Consider the following 15,855-nt stretch of genomic DNA (forward strand, 5'->3'; position numbering starts at 1 on the left):
ACTTACAGCAGTACTTTGTTTATTCCCAATGCTATATATTACCCCCAAGTTTATTTATCCAATCTAACATTGAAGGTTATTTGGTTGGCCTTCAGTTCGGGGCTATTACAATTAGTGATGCTATTAATATTTTTACATACTTCTTTTAACAAACACATAGACACATTTTGGGAGATATACACATAAGAGTGAAACCACTGGGTAATAGAATATTTCCACCTTACTAGAAACCACCAAATATTTTGTGCACGTGTTATGCCAAATTATATACCAACAGCAGAGTATAAAAATACTAGTTGCATAAGCCTCGAGCCAGACTTACCAAAAAAAAAAAAAAAAAGTGAGAGAGAGAGGACCCAAATAATATCACTAACGAAAGAGGAGATAAAACAACCCACACCACAGAAATTCAAACAATTGTAATATTATGAATACTTATATTATGAAATAAATATACCAAATTATAAGCCATCAAATTGGATAACTCAGAAAGAATGGATAAATTCCGAGAAACATATAACCTACCAAAACTAAAGCAGGAAGAAATAGAAATTTTGAACAGACTAATTACCAACAATGAAATTGATTCAGTAATAAAAAAACTCCAAAAAAACAAAAGTCCAGAACCTGACTGCTTCACAGGCAAATTCTATGAAACATTTAAAGAAGAGTTAATACCTATTTTTCTCAAACCATTTCAAAAAATACAAAAGGAAGGAAAACTTCCAAGTTCATTCTGAGTCCAGTATCACCTCGATAACAACCAGATGAAGCCACCACAAAAAAAGAGAACTATGGGCCAATATCTCTTAAGAATATAGATGCACAAAGCCTGAACAAAATACTAGCAAACTGAATTCAACAATACATTTAAAAAAATCATATAGCACAATCAAGATTTAATTAATTAATTAATTAATTAATCTAGATTAATTCCTGGATGCAAGGGTGGTTCAATATTCACAAATCAATCAACGTGATATGTCTCATCAATAAGAGAAGGGATAAAAACCATATGATCATTTGAATAGATGCAGCAAAAGCATTTGACAAGGTATACATTCATTCATGATAAAAACCCTCTGCAAAGTAGGTTTAGAGGGAACTTACCTCAATATAATAAATGCTTTATTTGAAAAACCCACAGCCAACATCATAGTCAATTGTAAGAACAGAGCTTTTCCCCTAAGGTCAACAATAAGACAAGAATGCCCACTCTTAACCACTTTTATTCCACATAGTACTGGAAGTCCAAGACAACATAAAGAAATAAAAGGCATCCAACTGGTAAGGCAGAAGTAAAACTCTCACTACTTGCAAATGACATGATACTATATATAGAAAATCCTAAAGACATCACCAAAAAACTACTAGAACTGATAAATGAGTTCAGTAAAGTTGCAGGATACAAAATGAATGTACAGAAATTTATTGCATTCCTATACGCTGATAATGAAGCAGCAGAAAGTGAAATTAAGAAAGCAATCACATTTACAATTGTACCAAAAATGATAAAATATCTAAGAACAAACTTAACCAAAGAGTTGAAAGAACTGTACTCTGAAACTATAAAACACTGATGAAAGAAACTGAAGATGACACAGAGAAATGGAAAGACATTCCACGCCCATACCAGATGCATTGTAGATATAAATGTAAAAGCAAGGATATTTTGGTAAGAAATGAATAACATCTTTATTGTCATCAGTGGACTGGAGGACAAACTCTTAGGCATGTGGATTGGAAGAAAGCTATGGTAAACTGACAGTTTCAAAATTGATATATGAAATCAGTGCAATCTCAAAATCAGAATTATTTTGGCAGAATTCGGCCAGTTGTTGATAAAACAGAGATATACATACATAGACATAGCAAAACTTGAATGAGCTCTGAATAATAGATATCAGTGGCATATCAACGTTACTACATGAAGTATTTAGGTTATCCAGAAGAATGCCCTTTATTCTTAAATCCTGAGGAATGGTGGTACCTCGTGGGATAACTTACTCTCAGATGTTTCATAAACAAAACATATTTTGTGTAAAGGGTAAAGACCTTATGAATGAGATTAGTACCATTCCAGAAAAAGACCCCAGGGACGTTCTTCATACCCTCTGGCAGGTGAAAACATAGTGAAAAGACAGCTATCTAAGCAGGAAGTGGGTCCTCACTAGACACTGAATCTGGCAGCACCTAGATCATGGCCTTTCCGGCCTCCAGAACTGTGAAAATAAAATTCTGTTGTTTATAAATTACCCTATCTAGGGTATTTTGTTATATCCCCCCAAATGGAATAAGACACACATCCTCAAAATGACTCCTCAGTCACAGTCTGACTGCCTTTGTTTGGCATAACTCGCGTGAGAAATACCTAGCTGAGACCTGTCTACCCGAGAACTATCTTATATAATAAAACACTTTTTTGTTTTAGCTACTATGTTTTGGGAATCTATGTATAGCTACCATTGTGTTTTAACTATTATATATGGCAGGAGATAACCAGAATATTAGGTGTTTAGAAAATGTGGAAAAACAAAACTCAGAGATGACTGACAAAAATGCACATTGACCTTACCACTTTCCATTCCTAGTTTTACACACTAAATACATTGTATATATGTGCGTTATATATATGTACAAGAATGTTCAAACAAGAATTATCCATTGCATCTTAAAATAGGAACAACCTAAATTCACATTGATAGTAGAATGGTTATACTGTTTGTAGAATAATACAATGAAATTCTATGATGACAAATAGACTAATTGCAGCAAGACAGGAACGACTTTCAAATGTAATATTAGCAGAAGAGTGGACTACAAAGAACCACTCAGCATGATTTCATTCATATGAAGTTGAAGAGTAACAGATCTATTTAACGCAATTTAGGGGTAAATACATAAGTGATTTTGGTAATATGAAGCAACATTGCTTCATCATGTAATAGCATAGAAGGAAAAACCTAATACATTATCAAATAAAAAAATGATAAGAAATATATGCTTACAAAGAAAAATTATTGTCATATTTCTCAGTCGTAAAACTTAAATGCTTTCTTCGTTGTAGTAGAGCATGCATAAAATCAAAAACAATTTATATAAACACATTATCTTATCTTGAATAGTAGCAGGACTAAGAAATTCTTTAAAATGCTTTAGCCTGTGTTGTAAATTCACTGTCAGTGGCAGATACTGCTTGATGTTCACCAGATATCACTTTCCTACCTTTCCTGATGAATAACAAATTACCCAAAATTAAGAAACTTGAAGCAACAGATATTATTTTCTCACAGTTTCTGTGGATCAGTGATGTGGGTGTGGCTTATCTGAATTTGGGGGCTCTGAGTTTCTCACAAGGCTCCAATCAAGGCATTGGCTAGTTGCATCAGTCTTCCTATGCTAGACAGGGGAAAAATTTGCTTTTAAGATCATTCTCATGGCTATTCATGATTCTGTTTCCTCCTGAGATGGTGGCCGAGGACACCTCCATTTACTCACCAAGAAGAACCCTCTGCACAGCATCTCAGAACATTGTAGCTTGCTTCAACAAAGAAAGGAACGGGGCAGGGTAAGAGGAGAATAAGCAAGATAAAAGAGAGTCTTTTATTTATTTTTTTATAAGACAAAAGCTTAATATCTTTAATATAAAGAGAACTCATACAGAAAAAGATGACCTTACCATACAAATGGGCCAAGTGCGGTAAGATATGCAGAACATGAGAGCACCATGGACAGAGACACTTGCACCCACGTCTGAATGCGCTTTCTCCAAAGAGGAAAGACAAATGATAAAGAAAAAATAATACTTGGGGCGCCAGGGTGGCTCAGTTGTTAAGCGTCTGCCTTCGGCTCAGGTCGTGATCCGAGCCCCGCATCGGGCTCCCTGCTCCGCGGGAAGCCTGCCTCTCCCTCTCCCACTCCCCCTGCTTGTGTTCCCTCTCTCGCTGTGTCTCTCTGTCAAATAAATAAATAAAATCTTAAAAAGAAAAAAAAATATGCTGAATCTCAAAAGTAATCAAACAAAATAAAACTAAGATGCAGAGACAGCGTTTCTCTTGCTAAATTGGTAAAATATATGTGTTTAGGATACTAATATGGTCTACTGTTAAGTGGGCAAAGGGAAAATAGGGTCATATATTGCTGTGGTAAGTTGGAACAGCCTTGCTGAGGGGCGGTTTTGTACATCATATCACAGGCTTTAAAAGTCCTCACTCCTTTCGACCCAACAATTATACTTCTAAGACTTTATCCTAAGGAAACAATTAGACATGTACAGAAATATGAAAACAGAGGAATTTCAACAGGGTATTGTTTGTAATACTTGGAAATTGCAATCAAACAAAATAGTAAGCAGTAGAGAATAATGACGTGTGTAGGAGAGCACCTGTTATATGTTGATTAAAATAATACTTTTGAAGGTTTTTAATGATTTGAGAAAATAGTTGATACTCAGTCGAAGTCTCTGTCAAATGTACTTTTCTTAATTTTTCATCTCAACTTTTGAAGTCCCTCCCACCCTGAACCTGCTCCTTCTCCAGCTCTTTTTGTCTTATAAAAGGCATCACACTGCCATAGGGGCTGTCTCCACCTCCTGGGCCCTGTCTCTAACTGTTGCCTCTCTTTATCTTCTCTCCATATGCTAACCTAGGATGTCATTCTGTCTTGTAGTTCAAATACTACCCATGTGCCGATGACTCACACATCCTATCTGCAGCCCTGACTATTCCCCTGAGTTCCAGACTTATTTATTTATGGCAGCAATGAAATAAAAAAAGAAGAGTCCAGATTTGTAGCCCCAGAGGTTTGACAAAGCTACCTACTTAAAACTAAAAGCAGGAAATGACGGGAAAAAAAAAGGCTTTGAGCAAAAAAGCCCATTATCTTAAATCTTTTCAGTTAAATGAAGATTTTTTTTTTTTTTTTTTTTTTTTACTGTGTGAGAAAAGATTGGATTAGGGGCGCCTGGGTGGCTCAGTCAGTTAAGCATCTGCCTTCGGCTCAGGTCATGTTCCCAGGGTCCTGGGATCGAGCCCCGCATCGGGCTTCCTGCTCAGCGGGAAGCCTGCTTCTCCCTCTCCCACTCCCCCTGCTTGTGGTCCCTCTCTCGCTTGTCTCTCTCTGTCAAATAAATAAAAATAACATCTTTTTTTTTTTAAAGAAAGAAAAGATTGGATTAAATTCGGTATCTTCCCACAATCCTATTTATCTCAGATGTCTTCAGAGTATCACATTTAAGCAAAAGAAAGGTAAGGAGACTAAGAAATAAAGCAAACCTGAGAACAATGCATAAATAATTGGAAGAATTTGGGGTTAGAATTAGAATCAAGTAGAACTGATTAGAAGCGACTGGGAGCAAATGCTTCTAGTCAGTTACACAGTTTTACCGTTGTGAAGAAAACTGTGTGTGTGTGTGTAATGGACTTGAGAAATACTTATTAATCAAAAATTGTTCTTTATTCTATGAGGGTTTAGTGGCATAAATGAGAAACTAAAGATTTTCTCATCTTTTACTTTCTAGGAGATGAATTAAAGGGGGGAGATTATATGAATTATCTGAAATTTCTATTATTATAAATTGTATACTTTAATGAAATAACTTAGGATGAATTACAAAGGCTCCTCAAGGTCTTGACCTATATAGGAAATACAGAGTGAGAACACAGATACAACTGTGAGAAATGATAATTTTACCATGTTGGAGCTAAGATGAATTAGCCAGATCCTGCTGCATACAAGGTTGTGAAATCAGTATATGAAGTGATTCAGAAGTATTACTTCTGAGTTGAAAATCATCTATAAATCCAGAACCAGAAGGTAGTACTTAAATACTCATCTATTTAGTTAAAAACTGTTAAGTTCCTTCTATGTATCTGGCATTCTGGTGATTTACTAATGATTCAGTAGCAAGTGAGACAAGTTTTATCTCTATTCTCAGGATAAAAATGTTCTACTAGTAGTTGCCAAAGTATTGCAATTCCTCATTCAGTGGTGATAGAAAAGGTTAGTTTCTTAACTAACCTTTATTAAAATACTTAACAATATGTAGGACAATTAAAGAGTTCAAAACAAAAAAAACACACATTATAAAATGGCAAATTTTATGTTACATGTTTTTACCACAATTTAAAAAACAGAACATGCAATATTTTTTGAAGTAAAGGTTTTAAGAACTAAACACACACACACACACACACACACACACTACCCATTATTAGAACTAATAGGGGTTTTTTTTTGTTTTTTTTATAGTGTTTATGGTAGCTTGTTTTATTTTGTTTGTTGTTGTTTTGTTCTGTTTTTATTTTTGCCTAAAATGGCTGTTTGTTCTACCTCTATGATAACAAATATTATAAAGAAACTTTCCTGTTATTTTGTTAAAACATCATTTCCAGGGCCAAAAATTCATCAAATAATACCAAGAATGAGCACTAATAATTTAGTTAGATGTAACAAAAATATGTGCTTCTGGAAAATAAGTCTGTGAGTTAAGTAATTAAAATTGTTTTGTATTACAGGTTGCTCATCAAAGCTCATAAGACTCATTCTGCTCACAAATGCAAAGTTTAATAAATATCCTGAGCTCTAAAACCCTGTAAATATCTTTCTTCAATTTTAAGATAATCAAAGTATATAAGATTTATTCTTCTCTATCCATAGTATACCTAATAAACTTAGTTTTGCTTGATTAGTAGGTTTTCTTGTCTTCTGAGAGGTGGCCATCTCTTACTTTCCATAAACTATTATCCTTGGAACCAGAAATCAGATACTGCAATAATCAACTAATTAAGGCATTATAATAAGACATATCCTATTGTGGTGTACACACACACTCACACACGCACATAATTGCCTGGGTATTATAAAACTGAGTTTTCCACATCAATTTTCTCAGATAAAGGGAAACATTCTGAAATATTATAATCACAGGAATTATTAGAGCTAACTTTTATTTCAGAGTATGTGATTATTTCTTATCAAATGGAACTAGAACTTTATAGATTCTGCCAAATATTAAATACTAGGTTTGGGAGATTAAGATCCGGTTTAACTGGACATCTGGGTGGCTCGGTTGGTTAAGCATCTGCCTTCAGCTCAGGTCATGATCCCGGAGTCTGAGGATCAAGCCCCGCATCTGGCCCCGTGCTCAGCGGGGGAGTCTGCTTCTCCCTCTCTCACTTCCCCAGCTTGTGCATGCTCTCTCTCTCTTTGTCAAATAAATGAATAAAATCTTAAAAAAAAAAAAAAATCCAGTTTAACTAACGGAAAGCTAGAACAAGAAATTATGCCATGAAAAAATGCAGTTGGTTTATTACATCATCTATTCTGATTTTGAAAACTCCAACTACTTTTGATTTTCCTTTTGTGTTTAATGACTAAACGGTTTGAAGAGATCCCTCCTAAATACGGTTGAGCTAGAGAGATGGGAGAAACTGTTATCTTTTGAACAGCCACTGTGACAATTCATAACAACAATGATATACTTAAGTCTGTTTTTGACATAGCTGAATATGTTTTTTTAAAGATTTTATTTATTTATTTGACAGAGAGAGACTCAGCGAGAGAGGGAACACAAGCAGGGGGAGTGGGAGAGGGAGAAGCAGGCTTCCCTGCGGAGCAGGGAGCCCGATGCTGGGCTTGATCCCAGGACCCTGGGACCATGAGCTGAGCCGAAGGCAGACGCTTAACGACGGAGCCACCCAGGTGCCCCCATAGCTGAATATGTTTCAACATTCACCCTTTTCTCTCCCCCAAAGTAAGTGATAAAAACAAAACAAAAAACAAAAAGCCCTGTGTTTTTAGGACAATATCTCTGTGGTAATCATCTTCCCAAAGAGCTGGCTATAAGAAATGTAAACAGCTTCTTGTTAGTTTTAGAAGAAGAAGAGCACTAGTGGCAGGAACCTAGAGGAAAATGCCAGCATAATGTGAAAATGTATAAGCAGCAGAAAAAAATAAAGGAAATTTATAGGCAGAAGAAACAGACATTTACTATAATTAAAGGAAGAGATTGTAAGAGGAGTGGGCACAAGAGAAGAAGAGCCTGCACTGTACAGGCAACAGTAGCTCTGTTTATACCTGAGAACCAAGGAATGTTCTAAAGGAACTAATTGGAGATAAGTAAAAATGTCCTACGGATTTATTAGTGTTTTATTCTCCTTTTGAATATCTTAATAACTCTCATTTCTAATTCATACTGCAACTACAGGTCTGATCCTGTTCCACGATACTTCAGTGGCAGTAATTATTCCTGAAATTTCCGAGTGAGAAATCACAAATAACACTTCTATGTGGTGCTCATCAAACCTATACTTAAACAGATTCTTTAGCATCTTCAACGGATCAAATGCATAGCATGCTGGTTACAGAACTACAATGGACAATGGGTGAACTTCACAGGACTTTGTGGTCTCATTGCCTGATCTTTTTATTATGGGAGAACAAAAAAATAAATAAACAAATATGCAACATATAAAAAATAGAAAGTCCCCTCAGCCCCCCCCCAAAAAAAGAACCATCTTCAAAGACCTATTAATACACTAGTAATGAAACCCTTTTTACTTGATAGCCTGTTAGGCTGAACAGACAGGTAATTTTAAAATTGAACGGTTTCTGTGTATTCTCTTCAAAGACCTGTATTTATTTATCTTAAAAAAGTGTCATATTTTTTTATTTGAATAGACAGATATTTGTTAGTAACATCACCAAATCAACCTAATCTTGAAATGTAGTTGAGGGAATTTTTTGGTCTCTCACTTCCATATAATGTTGAATATTTTCATAAATGGTATCAATTCTATCTCTATTACTGAAGGTTCAAATACATACATTTTAAGATATGATGATCCTTAACCATCTGAAGTGTCTGAGAACATAGTGTAAACATAGTTTACATAATTAAAAATACTTTATTTGGGGATTTTCCATATTATTTCATGCAGTTCCTGATTTGAGCAGATAATACTTTTATATGTAAAATCTTTCCACTCATTGTTAACTATAGATACACAAGATAAATTAAAGAATATTCTCAAGGACACAATTATCACTTCAGTGATAATATGTCCCTCTTGTATGAGTGACTTGAACACTTTAATACCTTTGGTATAATTAACAATTCCCATACACAATAGTATTTTTATAAGTATTATTTCTTATTTCTTTATTAAAATAATGATATACAATGTTTATAAAGGCAGATTTGACAAGTAGGATATAAGAATGTAGAATATCTACTGTTTCTTTTCTTTCTCTTTCTCTTTCTTTCCCCTTCTCATTCTTTCTTCCTTCCTTTCTTCCTTTCTCTTTCTTTCTTTCTTTCTTTCTTTCTTTCTTTCTTTCTTTCTTTCTTTCTTTTCTTTCTTCCTTCCTTCCTTCCTTCCTTCCTTCCTTCCTTCCTTCCTTCCTTCCTTCCTTCCTTCCTTCCTTCCTTTCTTTCTTTCTTTCTTTCTTTCTTTCTTTCTTTCCTTTCTTTCTTTCTTTCTTTTTCTTTTTCTTTCTTTCTTTCTTTTCCTCCCTTCCTTCCTTCCTTTTATGTCCATCCATCCATCCATCCATTTATCATCTCTTTATCTATAGAGAATCCATTAGGTATTTTTAAAAATTAGTAACATGGTTTGAGATCTCCTTATTGAAAAAGGCACTTGTGAATATGAAAATGAATAAGATGTTTTTGAATGCATGCTGAAACTATTATGCTATTAGAGTCTATGATAGCTGAGATCATAAAACACTATGATGAAATTGTAAAAAAATATGTATAGTATTTAATAGGATCTTTCATTGAGTGTGGATCTTTGAAATGAGGCATTGCAACAGCGTCTAGTATACCCTGTGAAAATATTTGATGTCAAAATAAACCCTATGCCTTCCAATTTTATACTATCAAATCACACATAGATCATTATAAGGGTGTTTTTTTATAAGGGTGTTTGAAGTCGAGACTCTAAATTATTTTGAAAACACTTTCAGATTTTTAAAATAACTTTCTGCTTCTCACATGCTTCAGTGATAATAAGCCATTTCTAATTCATATATGGTATATTAAGTAGGACAATTACCCATGAAGTAATAATAGCTAACATTTACTGAGAGTTTCTTGGTGGTGGTGGTGGTTAGGCACTGTTCTAAAGTGAGTTAGGAATATTAATTCATTTATTTCCTACAAAAATTCTGTGGAGTAGGTATTACTTTTACCAGGCCAGGAAACAACAGAAAGTTGTGAAACCACATAGTTCAACTGCAGAGGCTTTGTTCTTAACCAAAATACCACTGTTTTTCAAGTTTAACTTCAAAAAAAGGTACCGTTTCAAATGAAAGGGCTATGCGCAAACTTCATGAAAATCACCTTAGTAACAGATTAAAATACAAATGTGTGGCTTTGAACTCAAAATCTCTGAGATTGGCTCCTGGTGATCTTTTATTTTAAACTAAAGCTTTCATGTATTCTTGAGGTACCCTAAAATTTGAAAACATTATTTTGATCTATCATTTGAGAATCCTTTTATTGTGGTACCCAAGTCTACCTTCAACTTATTCACTTCCACGACCTCTTAAATCCAGTTCATATTTCTTACATGCATATTTTTGTTGGCTTTTTCTTTACATCCAAAATTTCCTCCTCATAGCTGTTTAAAATTTGACTTAGGTGTCCCTGTGAATTCTGTTTCTAAGAAAAGATCATTGAGTTTAAAGCCATATATTAATTTTATTTTCACACACCATGATGTATATCAAATAACAGGGAAGAACAAAAACAGATGACTACTTCTGGTTTTAGAGACTACATACCTAAAAAATGTATCCATTCCACTATTAACACTATAATTATAATTAACTATTTTATACACCTCACATTGAATGCTCAAGATATCCCTTCCAATGCATGTGTAGAAATATAACAGCATATATATCATTGCTGAAATAAAATATTTCTCCAAGTGTCCAAAGTAAAATGTTCAAAATAAGATTAGAAATATTTACCAAACTTTAAGTCAGAAAGTTATATGTATATATTTAAAAATTCTTTTTTCTATTAATCTGAATGAAAGTTGTAACCCTCAAAATGTCTAGAATCCTTTATGGGATACGACAGACAGGTGGTACTTATAACAGAAAGAACAAAAATCATAACTCATCTCTAAAGAGAGTGACTAGAGTCAATAAATTATTGAGAGTTTCACCTGTAAATTGGAAAGTGGTCAATAATAAGAAAACATTTAGGAATAACATTTTTAATGACTAAGCCACAATAGGTTGTGACTACCATTTGTATAGCTTTCTTGATAAAGAAACACAGGCATTAAAAATCAGCATAGGCCTGAGTGAAATAAGTCAATCAGAGAAAGACATGTATCATATGACCTCACTGATATGAGGAATTCTTAATCTCAGGAAACAAACTGAGTGTTGCTGGAGTGGTGGGGGGTGGGAGGGATGGGGTGGCTGGGTGATAGACATTGGGGCGGGTATGTGCTATGGTGAGCGCTGTGAATTGTGCAAGACTGTTGAATCACAGATCTGTACTTCTGAAACAAATAATGCAACATATGTTAAGAAAAAAGAAAAAGAAGATAGCAGGAGCAGAAGAATGAAGGGGAGTAAGTCGGAGGGGGGAGACAAACCATGAGAGACGATGGACTCTGAAAAACAAACTGAGGGTTCTAGAGGGGAGGGGGGTGGGGGGATGGGTTAGCCTGGTGATGGGTATTAAAGAGGGCTCGTTCTGCGTGGAGCACTGGGTGTTATGCACAAACAACGAATCATGGAACAGTACATCAAAAACTAATGATGTAATGTATGGTGATTAACATAACAATAAAAACATTAAAAAAATCAGCATAGGCTTTTTAAAAGATACTAGCTTGTGAATAACAATAGCACAGTAATTATAGATAACAAGATATATATCACATTCCCTGAGGTAAAATATCTGCCAATTTACAGAATTAGGTATGTGAAGGAAAACGCGGTGAGGATGAGCTTCACAGTAAAGGCAGAAAAGCAAGACACAAGCAGATCATGGTGAAAAGTGTAAGATATTACACAAATGGGAGGATATCTCTTGAATAGAAGTATCATTTTTGTGTGATATATTTCGCATTTTGTAACAGAATTATCTTATATAAGAAGTTGAAGTTGAGCACATTGTGTAAGCGCTTCTTTTTTATAGGTGTTCTTAGTATACCAGAAATTATTGACTTTATATCTCTGACATGGGGACTGTATATGCTTAAATTGGAGGAATATATTAAGAAATGTAGAATCTGGGGCTCCTGGGTGAATAAATAACTGTTTTATAGGTGATCATAAAGGTAGACAATTTTAAATGTATTCTATATGTATTTATGATTTAATAAATTAAATATATACATATTTAAAATTTAGATATGATTACATAAAACAAAGTAATATCATATATTTGGTAAAAAATATTAGAAATCATATTTTTTCTGCTTCCACTGAGATAGCATGATTTATTTAAGTCTTATAAAATTCAAAGGCTGAGAAAAGTCAAAGGTTTTGAGGCTAATAAGAGAAGTTGTAAATGTGTCTTCAGAGGGTCCATGGTGGGTTTGGAAACACCATCAGTTAATTCAACACAAGAATCTTGAGGGGGATTTTCCAAGTGAACCAAATATTAGGGCAACAGAAAGACTGTTACTGGAGTCAGAATTTTACATGCCAAAGATTACCAGAGCAAGGGAAATAGTAAACAGTGAGGAGAGTAAATTGTCATTCTCTTGAAACTTTTCTGGGGATGGAGAAACCAAATAGAAACATAGATTAGGATCTTAGAAGAGGTGAACATAAGCATAATCCATGAATTTGACTCCAAATATTTACTCTAAAACACAGAGCTCAGTGTCCTTCTAACTAGATAGATCCCTCACTATATTCAGTATATAGGAGACTTGGATACAACTCTCAAAATGAGAAATAAAACTAAATATATGAAAACATGTATTAAAGACATTGAGATGAAAAAGAAACTCCTCAAGAAAATCTGGAAACTGGAATTGCTGATATTGAAATTTCCTGCAGTTTTCATGATGATTTAGTATTCATAGGCATTTTCTTTCCTTTCAAAATATGGGAATTATATTGCCACAATTACCCATTTGCTATTGTTGAATGTTTGTGTCCTCTCAAAATTCATATGTTGAAATCTTAATGCCGAATGTGAGGGTATTAGGAGGTGGGGACTTTGGGAAGTAATGGAGAATAATGCCTCATAAAGGAGGCCCTAGAGATCATCCTTGCACCTGTCACCATGTGAGGGCAGAGCAGGAAGTCATCAGTCTGCAACCTAACAGGGCCGTTCCAGAACCCAACCATATTGGCACTCTGATCTTGGACTTCCAGTCTCCAGAAGTATAAGGAATAATGTTTTGTTGCTTATTAGCTAGCCGTTCTGTGGTGTTTTGTTACAGTAGCCCAGTAGATTAAGACATAGCCTCATGAGATACTGCTCTTTCTTAAGCTTATGTTACAAGACATAAACCTCAACAAAATTTAAATATTTTGTATGTTTATAAATTGAAGAAAAAATTGTTTTTCATTTCCTTTTTTGAAATTTACTTGGGATCACCACCATAAAGATTGAGAACCTGCTTGTATAACCTGTATTATACAGGTAAGTTGGTTCTGTGATTTTCTTTTCTTTTAGACTTTTGTCAGATGTGGTTCTGTGAGTTTGGCTTTTTGTATGTTTGTTTTGTTTTTGTAAAGTAGGACACATATATGGTTACATCACAAGTAAAATTTTTTAAAAACCCAGTTAAATTTTAATATCTCATAAACAACAAATAATTTTAATATAAGTATGTCTCAGGTAATTCTGATTTTTATACGAAAAGTAATTTTGTTGTTTATCTGAAATTCAAATTTACCTGGTTGTGCTTTTGTATCTTTATTTGCTAAATCTGGCAATATTAGGAACATTTGAAAAGAGGCTCTTTTGGTTAAACTATGGTTATTATACTGTAACAGTGCTATTTCCAGCAGGAGATACCAAATTGAAAGTAAATAATGTGTGTTTTAAAATTTCCCATTGGGAAATCAATTGGTGTATATTATTTCTCTGGAAATTTAATATTTGGAGGTATATGTCTTTTTTTTTAATTTGGATCTTTTTGTTTTAAGAAGACCACATAATTTAGGCAATTTTTATTCTGACATATGGGACTCATTACAAAACAAGACAAAGTCTGTTTCAAAGATGATCGGTCAGAAAATTTATTGATTAATATGGTAGGAAGCTCCACCAAGTTGTCCAATAAAACTATCCAAATCAGGTATAATACCTGATCATTTTCTAGTTCCAGCGTATGTTCTCTATTTTTCAAGTATTTGAAAGGGTAAACGAGAATTAACAACACCCTTGCCCCTACATGAAGGAAGGAAAAGGAAACGGAAATAGGATTAGGGTGTAGGAAAAACCTTAAAAGAAATATGAAATACTAGATTTTGTTTAAATGATATAAGAAACAAAAAGATGTGTAGATGAACAAATCCCCCTGGTAACTTGTGTTTGCTATGTTGTAGGAAATGCGATGATCTAAGGAAGTTTTGAGGAGCACAGAGGTTTAGAAAAGAAATTGTGATGAGATGAGCTGCTAATTTGAAAAAAAAATGAATTTGCAGCTAATGAGTCAAGTGCAAATGAAGCTAGAGACTGCGAACTTATTATTTCATTCTACAAATTTGTGAAATTATCTTCTATCTTTAGTAGAGGCAGAAAGAAGATTAACTGAATTAATTTGAGACTTGAGCATAAACTTCGCTAAGCAAGCATGAAGATTAATATCGTTGCCATGGAAAACATCGATTTATAGAGCATGGGATATATACTAGATGGACATATATGTAAAGCCTGCAGAAAGGTGAAAAGATAAATATCAAGTAAAACAATAATTACATCTGAGGGATCTTTATGAGGTCAAATAACCAGCATAATGATGATAAGCTGATTAAAATGAAAGGTTGATGATATATAAATAAAGAGTGAAATATCTGGTTATGCAATAGTCTGTGTGAATACAATTGCTAGAGCATGTCTGTAGGAGTAGGTGACCTTTGAGGAGAAGTTCCACCCAGGGATTAGACACTATTTTAGGATTTATAGAATTATTTTGTCCTAACACTTTTCCCAGAAGGATATGACAAATGACCATTTTACAGTCATCTGGGTTTTAATGCCTCCATTTTTATAGTATTCTTATTTCATTTTTTTTTTTTTACTTCAACTTTTACATGTAAAACTCTTGCTATGATACACTCTGAACTCTGGTTGCTGTTTCAACTGTCTTCTATGCAGGTAAATGCAACTGACTATTCCAGACATACTTTCTGCTAAGAGATATCTACCTGTTTGTTGTTGTAGTTGTTGTTGGCCTTCAGTTTTGTGTAATGTTAACTCACTACATGTGAATCCAATAGTTCTCTACAGCAGGGTTTGGCTAAATGCCTTAAATTGCCACTCTCTGCCCTCTAATTAAGAAGATTAAGGAAATTCCGCCTGGGTCATCTCCACTTAGTTCAATTGTCAATATATCTTTCATGAAGGTGACTTTGGGTTACTCATTCATGAATTATTAAATCTGGTCTCATTTTTACAGGTGGAAGTTTCCACATCCTAATTGCAACAGTGTCGTGGTTTTCCAGTTGCATGTCTTTTCTATTTGAGATATTGAGATAGGGCTGTGGTTTACAGAGAATATTTTATATTTTTGCTTATGTGAACAGTTCACAGAATTCCTTCTAGAACATTTTGTAAATTACCAAAACCATCAAAAATAGCATGATGACAAATTATTTCCTAATATCATCCATATGTCTAGGATTACCTCAAAAACA

This window comes from Zalophus californianus, chromosome 3 (assembly GCF_009762305.2).
Source record: "Zalophus californianus isolate mZalCal1 chromosome 3, mZalCal1.pri.v2, whole genome shotgun sequence".
Lineage (NCBI taxonomy): Eukaryota > Metazoa > Chordata > Mammalia > Carnivora > Otariidae > Zalophus > Zalophus californianus.